Source organism: Aphelocoma coerulescens, chromosome 9 (genome assembly GCF_041296385.1).
Source record: "Aphelocoma coerulescens isolate FSJ_1873_10779 chromosome 9, UR_Acoe_1.0, whole genome shotgun sequence".
In the NCBI taxonomy this organism is placed as follows: domain Eukaryota; kingdom Metazoa; phylum Chordata; class Aves; order Passeriformes; family Corvidae; genus Aphelocoma; species Aphelocoma coerulescens.
The window spans coordinates 18,803,966-18,810,806 of NC_091023.1; positions in this window are offsets into that span (position 1 = coordinate 18,803,966).

A 6,841-nucleotide genomic window follows, 5' to 3' on the forward strand; every position below is an offset into this window, starting at 1 on the left:
TGTTGTGAATGTAAATTGGCAAGAGCCCTAGCATAGTAACGTAGCTGTTACTGTTGTTGTCTCTAAAACATTTAGTGGTAGACTGAGAAAGAAATTGTAATTTTTTAAAATGCAGTATTAGCATTGGGGCTAAAAGGATAATCTCTGTTACTAATTTATTATCAATGTACCTTTTCAAATAGTGCTATAGTTCTGAAACAACAGTCACAGCTGTTACACGAACAATGAATCTGAACTCGTTCTAGTTGTAATCATTTTCTCTTGCTGCCAGAGGAGAGAGGGGGCTGTGTCATGGGATATTTAATTCAGCCATGGTTGATGGTCTGCAGGAAAGAATGAGGCTGTTGGTGTTCCAGACTCGGGCTTCTGTGAGGATCAAGGAGTGACACTCTCTGTGGGCACTGGTCAGCTTGGATCAGGTATGGAGCATCCTGCCTAGCTGCTGCCAAGGAGAGCCCTGTGTAAACTTCAGTTATCCCCCTGTGGGGATCTCCATCTCTCCTGCACTCTCCAGCTGCTGCCAATTCCTGTGGCTTATACCCAAGGAAACTCTGTGGGGAGGAGCCTCAATCCATGCTGGACCAGGAGTGGACACAGGGACTGGAAAGCAGGAGGAGAGCAGGACTGTGTTCTTATTTCAGCCACTGACTCACTGTGGCTTCAGGCAAGTCACTTGGTAGATATTTGCCTGTTTCCTCCTATTTAATGAGGTTGGTGGCAATCAAAATACTGCAAAATTTGTGGACACAGTGATTTATAAATAATTTTCTATGCTTGTTGGAAAAGTTGTAATTTCAGATGTAGACTAATTCTACTTGTAAGGGGTTTTCTTAACCTCTTATACAGCAAATATCAATACCATAGAGTTATAAAAATAAAGTTTCCAGTGTGTGTTGTATCCTTTGTTGTAATGATTGTACCAGCTAGTTACCAGAAAATCCCAACTTCAAGTCTTCATGACAATTAAAAAATGAATACTCAAGTGTTTTTTGGCAGGACCGTTTAAATTTAGTCAATGGGAGGGGAAAAAAAAGTTGATCTGAACAGACAACACTTTTATTAGAGCAACTTGTACCTATTTTAAAGGACATATCAACCAGTGCACTATCACAGGTATATTCGTTTCTGCTGATAATCCTTTTCAAGCAGATCAGAAATTGTCTGTGTTCTGTTTGTAAAAAGCTCAGCAGTGCTGAGTGGAATCTGTTTACTGAACAATCAATGGCAATTAAGTTCTGAACTACCAGCTTTTACACAAAGTATATTCTCAACAGATACTTCAACTTCTTATACAGTTATGTTCCAAATATAGATTTTTACACACAAATGCCTTGCAGGTGAATATCACTTGGTACCTCTGTAATACTGGGGCATAGCCTTCTGCGTAGGAGTTCCACTTGGAAAATAATATACACTACTGAATGCTGTGTTAAAAAATCAATATTGCAGAAATTGATAATTGAAACCTTGGTATTTTTTTTTATGTGAACCAACTGAATTTCTTGGAAGAGAGCCTGGATTCTAAAAGCAGTTTCGAGAGATGTGATGTTATCTTAAAACCTGTTGATTATACAATGAATTCATGTTAAAACAAACATGGATGTTCTGGTTGAACACACCATATTTTTTATTATAGCAGTAATTAGTAAAACACAGCTTGAGTCCTGATGGGTTTTAAAATCATAAATGGTAGCTGGATTTTAGCTTTAATCTGTGTCCTGGTTTCAGCTGGGAGTGAACATTCTTCCCAGTAGCTGGTACAGGGCTGTGTTTTGGAGTCAGTGAGAGAATAATGTTGGTAACAAACTGATGTTTTAGTTGTTGCTGAGTGCTGCTTACTCTAAGTCAAGGATTTTCCAGTTTCCCATGCTCTGCCAGTGGGCAGGTATACAAGGAGCTGGGAGGGAGCAGGGCTGGGACAGCTGACCCAAACTGGCCAAAGGGACATTCCATACCATGGAACACTGTGCCAAGCATAGACAGGGGGAGAGTTGGCCAGGAGCCACGGATTGCTGCTTGGGGGCATTCTGGGCATCAGTCAGGGTGGGTTGAGCAACTGTAGCATGCATTGCTTGTCTCTACTGGGGTTTCTTTCTCACTTTTTGTCATCTTGTTTTTCATTACAGTTGTAGTATTATTATTATATTTTATTTCAATTATTAAATTGTTCTTCCTTCAACCCATGGGTTTTGCTCTTTTTTTTCCCATCTTCCTCCCCATCCCAGCAGGAAGCGGGGGTGGTGAATGAGCAGTTTGCATGGTACCTAATTGCTGGATGGAGTTAAACTGACAGACCTTTTTGGTGCCCAATGTGGGGCACAAAGGGTGGAGATAACAACAGATCTGACCAGAGTGTGTAAAACAGATTTGTTACAAGCATTCATTATATTAATTTAATAGTCACTGGTCACAGTGTTGTTTGTTCTCAGAGTTGTTGTGCTTGTTCTCAGGTTTGTGTCATGTGATGACTTCCTTGGTGTCCAAGTTTCCCTTTGTGCTGTTTATCACCTCTGGGGGCTGGGCTAAGGTTGATTCTGTTGTACTTTATTAACTGGCTTATGAGAAGATAGAATTGCTGGTTGTGAAACAAAGAAAAAACAATCACAAATGGGGGTTCTTCCAGTCTCCAGTGGGCAGTTCCGCACACAGAGAGGAAGAGCTATGGAAAAAAATTCAAATCAAAATAAATAAAAAAATCAAAATTCAAATCAAAATTTACAAGAAGCAGTCCTAAGACCAGTACTAGAGGGGTCTGGCCTCCAGCCAGGTGAAGGAGAGGGACAATCAGGTTTGTGGGACTGTGTGGATTGGATGGCGTGGCACAGCAGACCCATCGGCGTGTAAGGCTCTAGCAGATACCTGTGCACAGTGTATCCTAATGCCATCCAGCTAGAAAGGGGCAGATCCCATTTTCCTTTGTTCCCCATCCCACTGGATGGGAGCAGCCATGTGGTAGTTAGCTGCCAGCTGGGGTTAAACCATGACAGGCTGTCTTCCTTCAGACAGTTCTGGTGCCACAGCAAAGCTCCAAAGAATGGCTGGTGAAAAAGGCTGCTGCTGAGAGCTGCATCCCTCTTTGGCCTCTCTGAGAAGGAAGGTGACATCTTCTCCTGGGCTGTCCTGTTCTGGTCACCCATCAGGGTGTGCTGGCACACACAGGAACACTCAGTGACCAATACTGGGGTGGGATCTGCCACCAAAGACCCCATGTCTGTTCAGTGTCCTGGACTAAGCATCCCAGACACAGCTGCTGCTCTACAGGGTTGTAAAAGGAGATAAAATATGAGAATAAACCCATTTGAACCCAGCACTGTTACATACAGATGTGGTTAATGCACTTTTCCTTGAAGTCTGCCCCACTGTATTGATGCAGGCAGCCAGTCGTGTGCATGGAGGCTACAATCAGAACAGGACTATTGGCCAGGGTGTGTAGACATGAGCCCAAGAATCAGTTTGCTGTTACAAGGAGGAGTGGAAAAGGCTGAATGTGTGTAACATGTGACAGGGGGCAGGAGCCATCTTACTACCCTTGCTTTGTATGGCTGCAGTCTGCCTGCCTTCAAGGCAAAAGGCTCTACCTCCAATGTAAGTAACTTAAATTACTGTTTTGTAGAATAATACCAAAATACGTGTTTTGAATTGGGATGGCTGATTTTTATTAAGTTGAACAATTACAGATGGCAAATACAGAAAATCACTGGGATAGTGAAATAATCATGTCTCAGTCTTCTAGACTCTTGAAATCTTTGTAGTGAGACTGGAAGGCTGCTTACAGTTCAAAGGTGTAGGTTTTAATCATGAAGCTGTGATGGCACTGTGTGGATTACAGCTTGGGGAAGTTTCAAATCTGGTTACAAACATCATACCTTGTATTACAGAAGTTCTGAACTAAAAAATGTCCATATAAAAATCAACTAGCTATGTCAATACTTACTGCCCTCACATTTCTTAACTCATATTGCTTAAAATGCCTTGATTTTAGTATATGTATCTCAGTACCTCTAATTAGTTAAAAAAAAAAAGACAGAAGCCTAGCAGTCTGTTGTCTTTTAGGTATTCTGGAAAGTCTTAGTTTATTCAGGTCTGCCAGGATATAGTGGAGTACATGAGAAATTTTCAGATTTTCTTAGGCTCTCTGACCTGAGTTTGCTTCCTTTGTCACATAAAGCTGTCCTGCTCCCTCCCAGAGATACTGTCACTTGGAAAACTGCTCCTAACAGTGCCTTGGATGGGGTGTATTAACTTATTAACCTCTTGTGTAATGCAGGAAGGATGAAAAACGTAACAGAAGGTGAACACCCTTCCCTGCAACCTATTAACAACCATCTTCTGATATTGGTGCTGTGTCACTGCAGGTTAAATTGCTCAGACACCTACAGGAGGACTCACACTGTTTACTTCCTCTGTGCTTCTTTCAGTGCAGAAAAAAACCATTATGGGCTGATAGAGACATTGGACCTGTATCAGCTGAACAGCACAACAGGAGCAGCCCATTGGGTCTGTACCTCTGGATGCCTACAGAATGGCATTAAATCTCCTTGTGCAGGATAGTTCATGGGACTTTGTTTTCTCTTTAACATGGCCTCAGTTTGCAAGCAAAGGGCCATAGCTGTAATCACCCTATGGCTGTTCCATCAGTATATGCTGATTTGGTGGTTTCACTTTCTAGAGCACAAAGTAGCTGACAAAAAGATGTGGAGGTCAGAAAGACATGCCCAGGCCAAGCTGCCCCAGGTTATTGTTATCCTTCATAAAGCTTTGGGCCTCTTCCTCAGAAAGTGCTCTAAGTGGAAGTTCTCAGCAAGGGGATTACACTAAATGGAGTCTGCTTTGACTGAACATGAGTCTTGTTTGTCTGCTCAAGAAGAGAGCTCAGGTCAGTGCAAACCAGCTCAGTGTTATATTCAGTTATGCACTTGACACAGCTGGATTTAAAAAAAAAAAATCACTGCCTCGTTTTCCTGGGGTTCACATCAGAAGCTAAAACATGATTGGCTCGCACAACAAAACAAGGCAAGTGTGTCAGCCTTAAAATAAATTAAACAAGTCATCATGTTACCGTGGTCACAGTGATTATGCTGTGTGCACATTGCACAATGAAATTTCCTCCTCGTCTGTATCGCTGAGTGCATGTGTCATTCACAACCAGCAGAGCTGGGTATCCCTGCTCTGACCTGGGGCTCCATCCTGCAGGGAGCTCTGCAAAAGGGACCATGCAACAAGCCCAGTTCGGGTAACTTACCCTGAATATGCACAAATACACTTTTTGGTGGCCTCATGCTGCCTCTTGCTTTATGAAGCATCTGGTTTTGCTCAGAAAGGGTGAGGGTGAGATTCAGAGAGCACACACATGTCATGCAAGTGCCCGTCTCCATCTGCAGGCAGGCTCAGGTGTGTGGATATGAGTGGAATTTGGGGCAATCTGGCTGTGTCCTGAGGTGTGTGCCTGCCTACTGCAGCAAGCTGTGCTTGGAGAAGTAACTCAGTCTAGTCAGACCATGGTGGCCAAGAGCTCTGAATCTGGTTCAGATTCAGCAGTTCAGCCATATCCCATGGAAGTGCTCTGGAAACCAATACAGAAGACCACACTGCAGCTCCCACTAAAATCAGTAACACTAGAATTTACAACTTAAATGGCAGCAGGAAGCCACTCCTTTTCTCAGGTACAGTTTCACCTTAGGAGTGATCTTAAATTGGAAAAAAAATCCATGAGAAGTAGCATGCATGTGGTGAATAGCAGCAATATGCATTTCACATTTTTTAATATATTTCACTATCATATAATTGGATTATCTTGTTATCTACCCTGCTCAGAAGCAGTTAAATATGATTTTCCATACAACAGGAATTCATACTGTAGAGCAATTTAGTAAGTAAGGGAGTCAAATCACAAGCCTGTCAAAAAACTAAACACATATAGAGTGTGCCCCCATACACTCAAAAAACCCACTAAGAGACCCTGCATTGCAGAAAGCCTGCAAGGTCTGCAGGTATTAGGGGAAAACAAGCCACTTAAAAAATCCTCCTTCTGTCCTGAGGAATCCCCAGCATGCACAGCTCATCTCTCAGATTACTGTTACATGTCGCAGTAATTCTCCAGGTCTAAACTGTGTCTTCAGCTGGCAGGAGGGCTGTCACAGCACGTTACAGTGATGGCAATTAGCTAACTCAATCAAAGAGATTTCCAGGTTTGGCTTTGCCTCCCCTGCTGTGGTTACATGGACTGTGCTGGTGTGCAGTGTTGATGGCTGTTCCCTGGCCACTTTGCATCCACCCCCGATTTGAAAAATATGCTTTTTGGTAGGGTTCAAGGTATCCAGGCAACTACTGTCTCCAAAGAAAGCTGAATTCAGCTATATTCCCATATACTTGATTATCAAGCTCTTAATTTTACTGTTTTGTAACACCAGCAAAATTGGACACTACACAAGACAGGCCTGATTTTCCTCACCAAATACAACTTAACTCCTCATACTCCCATCTAAGCTTTGCTCTGATTTTCAGCAAAGTAAGCAAGAAACGATTCAGACCCTTTTCTATAAAAACACATACATAAACTGTGAACATCCATAATGAGGAATGGCTTTTTGAAGTCTTAATTTCTCTGTGGTGTGTGCAATCATATCAGTCATGTAATATAAATGCAGAAGCTTACTTTAATAGCTCCGAGCTCAGCAGGAGATGAGAGAACAAGATCAGATCTCAAACCTTTGTCCTTCACAACAGCAGTTTGCCACCACTGTGAGTTTTATCAGCAAATATTCTGCTTCCCCAAACTTCCTCGGCTGCCAAAAGCCTGCAGTAGGTAGAGTAAGCTTTCCTGGGAAAAAACAACTGTCTG